Source organism: Chiloscyllium punctatum, chromosome 1, assembly GCF_047496795.1.
Source record: "Chiloscyllium punctatum isolate Juve2018m chromosome 1, sChiPun1.3, whole genome shotgun sequence".
Lineage (NCBI taxonomy): Eukaryota > Metazoa > Chordata > Chondrichthyes > Orectolobiformes > Hemiscylliidae > Chiloscyllium > Chiloscyllium punctatum.
This window is the reverse complement of record NC_092739.1, coordinates 122,121,669-122,134,309: the sequence shown is the minus strand read 5'-3', so window position 1 is coordinate 122,134,309 and position 12,641 is coordinate 122,121,669. Positions and strand designations below refer to the sequence as shown.

Below are 12,641 nucleotides of genomic sequence, written 5' to 3'. Positions count from 1 at the left end.
AACATTTAAAGAGGCATTTGGATGGGTATATGAATAGGAAGGGTTTGGAGAGATATAGGCTGGGATATCTGGTCAGCATCCACAAGTTGGACTGAAGGGTGTGTTTCCATGCTGTACGTCTCTATGACTGACTCATTAAAAAAAAGTGATGTGTACAGGGCATTTTGCTTCCAGATGCTGCAGCCAGCTTTCCAGAGAGACAAACACATCCACACAAAGTACTATGGATCTGAAGTCAGCCATTGTCCTGGCAGACAGTTACATTCAGAATTAAGAAGAGATCTGGATGCAGGTCCATCACTTCTGCTAAAGGATCCTCAAAAGGTTGGTCTTTCCCTCCCATTATACATTTGGGCAGTCCCCAACTCTGCAGTTAGAGTGGAGGCAGACTGATCTACAAATGTAGCCCATTGGCCATGGAGGTTTGTTGGGCAATCCCAGGGACATGTATGCCTGGGAAGTCCAGACATTTGAGGTCTTCCTCAAAGAGGCAAGTAAACCCTGTTGTTTGGTATCAGCACATAGTCAAGGAGGGTAGCCAGGGTGAAGAACTCCACTACCTCTGCCATTTCCTGAGAGGACATTTGCAGGAGTTTTTGTTGAGTAACTATGGGCACTGCTTGTCTGATCCCTGTCCCCATGAAGAATGGTTGGGGCCAAACCTACAGTAGATGGCACACTGGACCTGGCTCTAAGGTAGCTTTCAACTTGTCATCCAACAGTCTGTATATCTGCATGGACTTGCTGTATGTGGCAACATCTGCTATTGTGTCCTACATATCTGTCAACACTCCCTGTTCATTCTAATGACATCCCCAATTGTCAATACCACTAGTGTCCACTCCTGCCTGGTCTGGGGCAGTCTTCAGTGCTTGCAGTGGAGCGGTTATGGAGAGTGCTCACCATACTGTGCTCCCAAACTAGAAAGTAGGTGTACCAAAGTAGCTGTCAGCTTGAGCTGGTGGGGGTACACGACACAGCCTTACTAATGCTTACTTCAACACTCCTGTAAGAGATAGAGCTGATGGATTTGGTCACCTCTTTGCAGATGTGAATGTGCCAACTGCACCTGCAAGACACAAGGGAGATATGGAGTTGTGGCCAATTGTGTACAGAGACTGACAACAGGGTGGGTTTCAGTAAAAAGAATGTTACTTACTCAGTTGGTAGAACATAGCATCCTTGTAGAGAGTGGTACTGGGTCTTCTCTTACAAGGTCCAGGATCATCATCTCAGTGTCAAATCTCGACAGCTGACAAACAAAGTGGCTCTACTGCTTGATTGGCTCAACTTTGCACGTCTTGACAGCAAAAGTGCCCATCTGAATTATTCAGAAAATATTAAGAGTGGAAGAGGCAGAAACCCTCTTACAGTTACAGACTTCCAGATACCCACCAGCCTCTGGGTGGGAAAGATTTCTCCCATTTTCTCTTAACTTGTCCTGTACCTTTAAAGCTATGAGCCCTGATCATTAACACCTTCATAGAGGGGAAATATTTCCCTGTCTACCCTAACTCAAATCACACCTCACGTCTTCTCTGCTTTAAAAGGAAAGCAACTCTGATCCAACTCTTCATAATGAAAGCTCTCCAGTCCAGGCAAACTCCTGGTGAATCTCCTCTGCATTCTCTCCAGTGCTATGATAGCCCTCCTATTAACTACGCAATTCTTTGTCAATGGCCAGACTAAAAAGCTTTATACTGTTCCAGCATTACCTCCCTGCTCTTAAAATGCTATGCCTTGGTTAACAAAGGCTGTATCCCATGTGTCCTCAGCCACTATTTTGTGGATCAGTCACATGCTCAGCACCAATCCCAAGCCTTTTCCACCCTATCATGGGCTGTCTTCTATTAGAAGGAGAGAGAAGGGCCGTGGCAGAACTGTTAGTGCTGGTGCAGGTGGCAAGGTGTCCTGGGCGAGTGAGCAAGTTGTGCAGTGTTAGTGGGGAGGGGAAAAAAGTGACTGCCAGTGAGGAAGATGTTGCATGCAGAGACAGTGACAGAACATGTCCCTTGGTGGACGGTGGTGCAGTAGTACTGGTAGTGTGTGTAAGAGGAGGCAGGGAGAAGAGTATGACACTTGCCCCTAGATAGAGTGGTGTAGGTAATGGATTTAAATGCACGGATAGCTGTTACTCCACACCATGGAGACTGCAGTGACCCAGATGCAGATCCAGACCCAGACCCAGACCCGGGTCTGGTGGTAGTGCCTTCTGAAGCACAGCTGAGATAAAAATTTCTACACTCCATCAGGAACACCAGGTCTCAGTCCGACTTGCCATCTGCCCCTTCTCAAGTTACAGAACAAATTACCATTTCCCAAATGTAACAGTGTAGAGAAAGATTGGCTACAAGTGGTACCATGGGGTGGGCTGAGAGATGGAGGGAGAAATAAATCACTAGGTCTTGCAACAAATAACTCTTCCAAATGAGATCAATGTGACTTGCATAGAGCCTTAAAAAAAAAGCAAGATTCAGCCTGATATCACTACTCCTGCTGTATTGCTGGGCCCCCACCCTGACCTTCCCAACAGCATTGGGATTGGACTGCATGATATCTTGATACTGCCTTAAAAAGGCAGCAATGAGGAGTAAGAAAGTGAAGACTATATCCAGAAGAGAATAAAATTCTGTTTGGGCAACAGACATTGGATGGGATAATCCCCAGCAAGGACAATGAAATAAAAGGAAAATAGATTTTTAAAAAGTTCAAAACTAGGTTTCTACCCCAAATAGCTGATGACAATCATAAAAAAGGACTGATGTGATGAGGGGGAAAGAAGTTGATCAGGCTCATGGAGGACTCTATTCTTATTGGCTCATTGACAAAAATTCTCTTAGAGATTTCGGTATGGGATCCCGAGTAGAAAAAAAAAAGTGAGCCAGAGGCTTTTCTCTTAAACAATGGAGGAGAAATACAAATGCGATTGATAAACTTCAAAAACGTCAGTTGAAAAGAAAGTGGGAAACTGAAAATCTAAATAAAACAAAGCCAGAAAATTTGCAGTTAGAGCAATTAGAGATTAACATTTGAGCCAAAGTGAGCTGTGAAATGAAAATATTGACAAGATCTTGTCAAGAGGAGTTCAAAATTTCCAGTGACTAAGTCAAAAGAACGTAAACAGGATTAAGTTAAAACAAACTAAAAGCAACATTGACCACACATCCTCACTGGGGTAACAAATTTGAATGGAGAACAGGTTTTCCACATTTCCTAAAACAAAAAGGTGATTAAAATCCCCTTGTTATACTTAACTTTGTCCCTCCTTTCTCCAGATTGAAAATCATGCTGTTTCCTACTCCAGAAAGTTCTACTTTGTTCCTCAGCTAGTGAATACCTCATCCAAGAAATGACTTCCTTGGTGAGGAACCAATTGGCAATTCAACTGTTGCCAAAGGAGCGGAAATCTTAAATATAAGCACTACCAGAGTTAGTTAGCAGCAGAAAACAAAAAAAACTTTATAGTTTCATTTAGGAGTGAGTTCCCATCTGTATTGAGTGTTGACTGGCAGAGCAATCATATTCTCTGTTCAAGGTGCAGGACTATTCAGGGTAACTATGAAAGGTTCATGAATGTGTTGTTTTGTTAGAAAAACAATTTTTAAAAAGTAATTCCACAATAGACCTCCCTCCTTCCCCTCCCAAATCCTTTTCACTTGTTAACAGGATGTAGGTGTTTATTACTAGCATTCATTGTCAATTCCTCATTTCCCGTGGGGTAATTAGGAATCAACAACATTGCTGTGGGTCTAGTCATAAGTAGACTAGACTGGTAAAAAAAAGGACAACAGTTTCCTTTCCTAAAGCACATTTGTGAACCAGATGGATTTTTCTCTAACAGTTTAGTGGTCACCATCTGCCATGGCAGGGTTGAAATGTGGGTCTGCAGAACATTATCTGGGTCTCTACATTAAAAAGCAGTACGATAATACTACAGGGCTATCACCAACTCCAGTGTAGTGTTGAAAAATGTGAATTACAGATTTTGTACACAGAAAAAATGCTAACCAAATCTTTTAGATCCACAATTAGTCTTAAACTTAAAGATGGAATAGAGTTAAAGTAGAAAACTTGATACTCCTACTTCCTTCCTTTGCTTAGGAACCATTTGCTGTGTGAGCACAGCTGGTACATTGTGCAGAGGGGTGAATATGTTGTACAGTTAACCACAAGCTTGCCAACAGCAGAATTCAGATCAGGGCACAAACTCTTCATTCCTTTCATTTAGGGAAAGATGGACAAAAATCCCAAAACAGCAATCTTACAAAAGACCAAAATGCTAACCAAAGTACTGTAGATTTTCAACACTCGTCAAAAGGAACATTTCATTTTAGTAGTAAAAAAGAATCAAATAGGTGGATAATGTTAAAAACATCAAACCTCAGGGAGAGAGCAGAAAAGGATTATTGAAGGTCTGAATTAAGGGATTCAGTTATTAGAGCCATAAAATATTCAACAGTTGGCAGTAAGTATTTAATAAAATCTGTCATGTGACATTGACAAATTGGTTCTCAAATCTACCATTTACTTAGCATTATAGGTAAGCATATACATTCAATGCAAGCATTCCACAAAATCTAACAATTACAAAATAGTGAAAAGAGTCTACATTCTTGGAATAGGAATGGTTCTGGTAGATATGTGAAATGAAGTTTGCAGATGCAGCACCTATGAACACTGAGCATGTTGCTTTAGAAAAAAAAAACGCTACAAACTTCTGAAGTTTGGCAGGACTTGAAACAGTTGGTCATTTTTCAAAGGCAAATCAAATCTCTTACCACAAAAATACGAGATATGGAGGTAAGCTCCAAACTAGAACCAATTTGTCACCTCTGCTGGGGTGCAAATTGCCCAAAATGAATCATCCAACCACAATGTTAAGAATAGCCCATCAGTAATCAATAACATTGATAGCAAGAAATGTTTGTGTTGGAGGGTGTAGATCTGTCTGTGTAGAGTTGAGGAACTGCAAAGGAAAAAAAAAGACCCTGATGAGTGTACTGTACAGGCCTCCTAGCAGTAGACAGGATATGGGGATTAAAAATAATAAAAAAAATTGATAAAAAGGCACTATTACTACATATGGGATTCTCATATGGGTTTGGTTTTATTCAGCTCTTCTTGATATAGAGATTTTTCCTTTTGTCACTTTCATTTTTATCTAATCCAACATCCTCAACTTTTGACCATAAGACATAGGAGTGGAAGTAAGGCCATTCGGCCCATCGAGTCCACTCCGCCATTCAATCATGGCTGATGCGCATTTCAGCTCCACTTGCCAGCGTTCTCCCCGTAGCCCTCAATTCCTCTAGACAACAAGAACCTATCAATCTCGGCCTTGGAGTGTCTTCTGCCTCTGCAGTATCATCCTCTCTTCTTCCCTTCATCATTGAATTCTTTATCATGGTCATTCTCCACAAATGAAGTGATGGGTAGCCAACGAATTGGGAAGGTTTCTTGACAATTTCGTTTCTTCTAGATTTCCATCGGACCTTCCTTCAAGTGCAAGATTACTCTAGTTCCATGGCCAACATCTTCACCATGATCTAACCTTACTGTGATAGACCCTCCAGCAGATGATTCCCACATGTACTGATCATCATTGTGCTTAACGATTATTATTAATTTTTCTGCAACTAGGTAAGCAGAATAGAAGCCGATGCCAAACTGTCCAATTGTTGATGTATCTTCACCAGCTTGCAAGGCCTCCATGAATGCTTTTTCCCCCAGACTTGGCAATGGTATTTAGGTTGTTAATAAAAGTCAGCTTTGGTCGTTCAGATACCAGTATCCCAAATGGACAAAGTGTGTGCCTTTCGATTTGGAACTTTGTGTTCTTTGCTAGAATCCAGCTTGCTTGGATCAGTTAAGCTTTTGTAGTGAATTTTATCACAAGCAGAGGATTTGGAAATAAGCTCTTAGAAATTTGTTGGAATAAAAAAATAAAATCTGTTGATGATCAGACATCAAATTAACAATTTCCACGTGACAAGGCTAAAGTCCATTGGCATATCCTGTGTGGGTACTAGAGTTTGTTCAGGCATCTTCCTTACAAACAAACTCGCAATCAATGATTCTTTTAAAGAGAAACAACAACTTTCAATGTGCAGCTCACACCTTCGGTGATGCCGGGGGGTGGTTAAAGTGCTCAGGTGTCCTGGCGACATTCTCGGAAAAGATCCGTAAGTTGACATCCTGTCTCCACAGTTTAGGGCAGACCACATCAGGAGCATCAAATACAGTAGATGCTGTGTGTGTGGAAGTACAGGTGAATCTCTGAATTCAGAAGGAACATTTGGGGCCTTGGACAGAGGTGGTGTTGTGGATGTACTTCTGTTCTTCTTCAGAAGATGGCTGAAGAGCTCATACTGTGCCCACACCTCCACCCAAGGCACCAAAAGGTTCCTTCCACATTCAGAGATTCACATGCATTTCCACACATGCCATCTACTACGTCTGTTGCTCCTGATGTGGTCTCCTCTATGTTGAGGAGACAGATTACCAACTTGCCAATCATTTCAGATAACATCTCTGGGCTGAACCAAATTACTCCACTGCCCTGTGGCCGAACACCAACTCCTCAAGGAGATGCAGGTCCTGGGCCTCCATCAATCACCAAACCCTAACCACCCAATGCCTGGGCCTCATCTTCCATCTTGTAGATTTCATCAGTTTCTCCCCCATTTCCCTCCTCCACTTACCACAGATCCAACCTTCCAACTTAGCACCACCCTCTTGAACGACCCATCTTATCACCTTTGCTATTCTCCCACCTGCATCTACCTATCACATTCCCAGCTACCTTCTGCTTAGCCACACCTCATTTATCTCTCAACTCCCTGAGACTACTAGCCTTATCACTGATAAAGAGATCCTGCTCGAAATGTCGATTCTCCTGCTCCTTGGATGCTGCCTGACCAGCTGTGCATTTCCAGCATCACACTGACTGGGAAGTAAGGTTCGTAGCAGATCAAGAAAAGGAATTCAGTGAATGACTGCAAGATTATTTTTTAAGAAAAAAAAAAGCAGCTCGTCTGTCCTCTATTGGGCTCTACCACAAATCTGGATTTCTGGATGTGTAATGAAGCAGATTGGATTAGGGAGTTGAAGTGAAGAAACCTCTCGAGGGCATAACCAAAATATAAACAGAAGAATTCACCATAGAGTTTTCAAAAGTGAGAAGCTCGAATCAGATGTAATGGTATTATAATTGAGCAAAAGGTAACTACAAAAGGTCATGAGGGAGGAGCTAGCCAGAGTGGATTGGAATGGAAATCGAGCAGAGATGATGATAGAGTGGCAGGAGCTTCTGGGGTAATTTGGGAAGCACATCTATCCCCAAAAAGGAGGAAAAACATACTAAAAAAAGGGGAGGTCAAGACAACCATGGCTGAAGGAAATCAGGAACACCATTGGTAAGCCAGAGGATTGGGAAGTATGAAGAAGAAAAAGAAGAAGAAGAAGACGGCACAGTGGTTAGCACTGCTGCCTCACAGTGCCAGAGACCCAGGTTCAATTCCCACCTTGGGCGACTGTGTGGAGTTTGCACATTCTCCCTGTGTCTGCGTGGGTTTCCTCTGGGGGCTCTGGTTTCCTCCCACAGTCCAAGAGATGTGTAGGTTAGGTGAATTGGCCATGCTAAATTGTCCCTAGTGTTAGATGTAGGGGAATGGGTCTGGGTGGGTTGCTCTTCGGAGGGTCGGTGTGGACTTGTTGGGCCAAAGGGCCTGTTTTCACACTAAGTAATCTAAATCAAGAATAACTCTTAATGTAAAAAGAGGAGGGAGGGGGCAAGGAGGGACATTGGACTGCTGAAAAAGGGGACTAAGTAGTAGTAATGGGGAAGGGAAATGGCAAATAGGAACTAAACAACAGGTACTTTGCATCAGTTTCACAATGGAAGGCACCAGCTGCACACCAGAACTTCAAGAGAGTCCATGAGGCAGAAGAGAGTGTAGTAGCCATCACAAAATCTAAAAAAAGTGGTAAGGAAGAGGAAATATCTGAAGATGGATAAAAATCACCCTGACCAGATGGACTATACTCCAGAGTTCTTAGGGAGGTAGCAGAAGAGATTGTAGAGGCATTAGTGGTGATCTTTCAGGAATCACTAGAGTCAGGAAAGATCCCGGAGGACTAGAAAATGGCTGAAGGGAGGGAGACAGAAGACAGGAAATTATAGGCCAATTAGTCTGACCTCAGTTGTTGGTAAGATTTAGAGTCCATTATTAGTAATCAGATTGGGCAATTCTTGGAAAATAAGGTAAAGTCAGCATGGTTTCCTCAAGGGAAGGTCATGCCAGACAAATCTGTTAGAATTCTGAGGTAACAAACAAATTAGACAAAAGGAGAGCCAGTGGATATTATCTATTTGAATTTTCAGAAGGCCTTTTGACAAAGTGTTGCATAGAAGGCTGCTAAGATAAGAGCCAACGGTATTAGGGGCAAGGTATTAGCATAGATAGGATTGATTGACTGGTAGAAGGCAGACAGTAGGGATAAGATGGTCTTTTTCAGGATGGTAACTAGAGTCTGGTTGAGTTCAGTGTTGGGACCACAACTACTCATGTTGTACATTTATGATCTGGACAAAAAAGGAACTGAGAGCATTGTTGCCAAGTTTGCAGATGGCATAAAAGATAGGTGGAGGGGCAGGTAGTGGTGAGGAAGATAGGAGGCTGCAGAACATACTAGGTGAGTGGGTAAAGTGATAGACAGAATACAAAAGTGGGGAAGTGCGAAGTTATACACTTTGGTAAGAATAGATGTGTAGACCTCAATAAAAACTAAAAGAAAACTGCAGATGCTAAAAATCAAAAACAGAAGTTGCTGGAGAAGCTCAGCAGGTCTGGCAGCATCTCCCTTGACCTTGCATACCATTCCACTAGCATCCAATGGATCATTAGCCATCATTTCTGCCACCTCCAGTGGGATTCTACGACGAGACTTATATTCCCCTCTCCTCACTGGTCAGCGTTCCGCAGGATCATTCTCTCCAGGATACCCCTGTCCACTCTTCCTTCACACCCAGCGTTCCTCTTCCCCACCTGTAAAACAAAAGCCTCACAGCACCTTCCCCTGCAACAGAGAAAGTATATTCCTGTTAGGGTGAAAGGAAAGGCTGGTAGGTGTGGGAAATGCTGGATGATTAAAGAAATTGGGGGTTTAGTTAAGAAAAAGAAGGAAGCATATGTCAGGTATAGACAGGATAGATCGGAGTAAATCCTTAGAAGAGTATAAAGGCAGTAGGAGTATACTGGAGGGAAATCAGGAGGGCAAAAAAGGGGACATGATATAACTTTGGCAAATAGAATTAAGGAGAATCCAAAGGGTTTTTACAAATATATATTAAGGACAAAAGGATAACTAGGGTGAGAATAGGGCCCCTCAAAAGATCAACAAGGCGGTCTTTGTGTAGAGCCGCAGAAAATGAGGGAGATACTAAACAAGTATTTTGCATCAGTATTTACAGTGGAAAAGGATATGGAAGATATAGACTGTAGGGAAATAGATGGTGACACCTTGCAAAATGTCCAAATTACATAGAGGAGGAAGTGCTGGATGTCTTGAAACACAAAGGTGGATAATTCCCTCGGACCTGATCAGGTGTACCCTAAAACTCTGTGGGAAGCTAGAGAAGTGATTGCTGGGCCCTTTGCTGAGATATTTGTATCATTGATATTCACAGGTGAGGTGCCGGAAGACTAGAAGTTGGCTAACATGGTGCCACTGCTTAAAAAGGGTGGTAAAGACAAGAGAGGGAACTATAGACCAGTGAGCCTGACCTCAGTGGTGGGCAAGTTGGAGGGAAACCTGGAGGGACAGGATGTACATGTATTTGGAAAGGCAAGGACTGATTAGAGGTAGTCAACATGGCTTTGTGCATGGGAAATAATGGCTCACAAACTTGATTGAGTTTTTTGAAGTAACAAAGAGGATTGATGAGGGCAGAGTGATAGATGTGGTCTATATGGAGTTCAGTAAGGTGTTCGACAAGGTTCCCCATGGGAGACTGATTAGCAAGGTTAGATCTCACTGAATACAGGGAGAATTAGCCATTTGGATAGAGAACTGGCTTAAAAAAGGTAGAAGACAGTGGTGGTGGAGGGTTGTTTTTCAGACTGGGAGGCCTGTGACCAGTGGAGTGCCACAAGGATCGCACTGGGTCCTCTACTTTTTATCATTTACATAAATGATTTGGATGCAAGCATAAGAGGTAGTTAGTAAGTTTGCAGATGACACCAAAATGGGAGGTGTAGTGGACAGCGAAGAGGGTTACCTCAGGTTACAACAGGATCTTGACCAGATGGGCCAATTGGCTGAGAAGTGGCAGGTGGAGTTTAATTCAGATAAATGCGAGGTGCTGCATTTTGGGAAAGCAAATCTTAGCAGGACCTATACAGTTAATGGTAAGGTCCTAGGGAGTGTTGCTGAACAAAGGGACCTTGGAGTGCAGCTGCATAGCTCCTTGAAAGTGGAGTCGCAGGTAGATGGGATAGTGAAGAAGGCGTTTGGTATGCTTTCCTTTATTGGTCAAAGTATTGAGTACAGGCATTGGGAGGTCATGTTGCCACTGTACAGGATATTGATAGGAAGGAGACCAGAATTGCACACAATATTCCAACAGTGGCCTAACCAAAGATGTTGTGAAACTTGAAAGGGTTCAGAAAAGATTTAAGGATGTTGCCAGGGTTGGAGGATTTGAGCTACAGGGAGAGGCTGTTTTCCCTGGAGCTTCGGAGGCGGAGGGGTAACTTTGAGGTTTACAAAATAGAGGGGCATGGCTAGGGTAAATAGACAGGAGGTAAAAACAATGACTGCAGATGCTGGAAAGTAAATACTGGATTAGTGGTGCTGGAAGAGCACAGCAGTTCAGGTAGCATCCAACGAGCAGCGAAAATCGACGTTTCGGGCAAGAGCCCAGCCCTTCCTGATGAAGGGCTTTTGCCCGAAACGATGTCGCTGCTCGTTGGATGCTGCCTGAACTGCTGCGCTCTTCCAGCACCACCAATCCAGTATAGGGTAAATAGACAGTCTTTCCCTGGGGTCAGGGAGTCTAGAACTAGAGGGTGAGAGAGGAAAGATATATATTAAAAAAAAAGAGACCCAAGGGCCAACATTTTCCACAGAGTGGTACGTGTATGGAATGATCTGCCAGAGGAAGTGGTGGAGGCCGGTACAATTGCAACATTTAAGAGGCATTTGGATGGGTATATGAATAGGAAGGGTTTGGAGGGATATGGGCCGGGTGCTGGCAGGTGGGACTAGATTGGGTTGGAATATCTGGTCGGCATGGACGAGTTGGACCAAAGGGTCTGTTTCCATGCTGTACAACTGACTAACCGCAGAAGGTTTAACACCTGTTCATTCACTTCCTCCCTCAGTATCCAAGGACCCAAGTACCTTCCAGTTGAAGCAGTGCTTTACCTCCACTTCACTCACTCAATCTAGTCTACTGTATTGGCTGCTACAATGTGGTCTCCTCTACGTTGGGGAAACATCAGAACATCAAAGTTCTGTCTGCAAAAAAAAAGACAGCTTCCAGCTGCCTGCCACTTCAGCACAGCATCCTGTTCCCTGACTAACAGGTGTCACAGGCTTGCTGCAGTGCTCCAGCAAAGCTCAGCGCAAGCTGGAAGAACATGTCATTTTCCACTTGGGGATCTGCAGCCTTTTGGGCCAGTGTTCAACAGCTTTAGGGGTCAAGCTCTCCCAAGTCCATATCCCAACCCCCACACAGCAGGCCTTGTAAATGAAGTGAGCTATTACACACAAATCATTGTCAGTCACTGACAGTCCCCATTAATACCTATTCACCTTTTGGAGCCAGATCATCCACTCCTTTGTCAAACTTTTTTCTTTGGGCTCTATCCCCACCTGTTGTTCACACTTTACCTCTGCCCCCCATCTTCTGCATATAAATTGCCATTTTCCTAGCTACCATCAGTTCAAAGGGTGGGTCATTTGACCCAAAACGTTAACTCTGCTTTCTTTCCACAGATGCAGCTAGACTTGAGCTTTTCCAGCAATTTCTGGTTTTATTTGAGACTTGATAGCACTGGTTCAGGATTCTCTTAAGGTTAAGATACAGTTTTAGTTAACTATTAGGAAGGCAAATGCACTGTCAGCATTCATTTAAAGAGGTCTAAAATACAAGAGCAGAAATGTACTCAAGGCTGTACAAAGCTTTGATTGGAATGCATTTGGAATATTGGGAACAGTTCTGGGCCCCATATCCAAGGATGGATGCTGGGCTCGGAGGGGTTCCAGAGAGGTTTTACAAGGATGACTCCAGGCATCAAGGGCTAGTCAGCTAAGCGATTGAGGACTCTGGGTCTATAATTGATGGAGTTTAGAAGAAGGCGGGAGATTTGATTGAAACTTCCAGAGTACTGACAGGCCTGGATAGAGTGGATGTGGAGATCTTTCCACTAGTAGAAGGGACAAGGATCTGGGCACAGCCTCAGTGAAGAGATAACCCTTTAGAACTGACATAAGGAGGAATTTCATCAGCCAAAAAAGGTGATGAATCTGTGGAACACTGCCGCAGAGCGCTGTGGAGACAAAGTCATTGAGTGCATTTAAGACAGTTTCTTGATTAGTATAGATTAAATAGAAAAGCCTCATTCATTCTTCTGCTT

General features: G+C 43.3%; 1 protein-coding gene and 1 pseudogene across 4 annotated transcripts in view; both read right to left on the bottom strand.

Moving 5' to 3' along the window:
• cntfr (ciliary neurotrophic factor receptor) overlaps positions 1–12,641 on the bottom strand; it is a 375,848-nt gene that overhangs the window by 356,121 nt on the left and 7,086 nt on the right. Inside the window, exons 1-2 of one of the 4 annotated variants that reach the window (XM_072573299.1) lie at positions 1,160–1,206; positions 997–1,069 (exon numbers count right to left, since the gene is read on the bottom strand). The exons of 2 other annotated variants lie outside the window; for them this stretch is intronic. The gene's annotated coding sequence lies outside the window, so the exon portion shown is untranslated. Of the gene's footprint in view, positions 1–996; positions 1,070–1,159; positions 1,207–12,641 lie in introns of those variants that run through there. One more of the 4 variants, XM_072573298.1, reaches the window with a different exon arrangement.
• Positions 5,190–6,167, bottom strand: LOC140479764 (heat shock protein HSP 90-alpha A2-like; annotated as a pseudogene).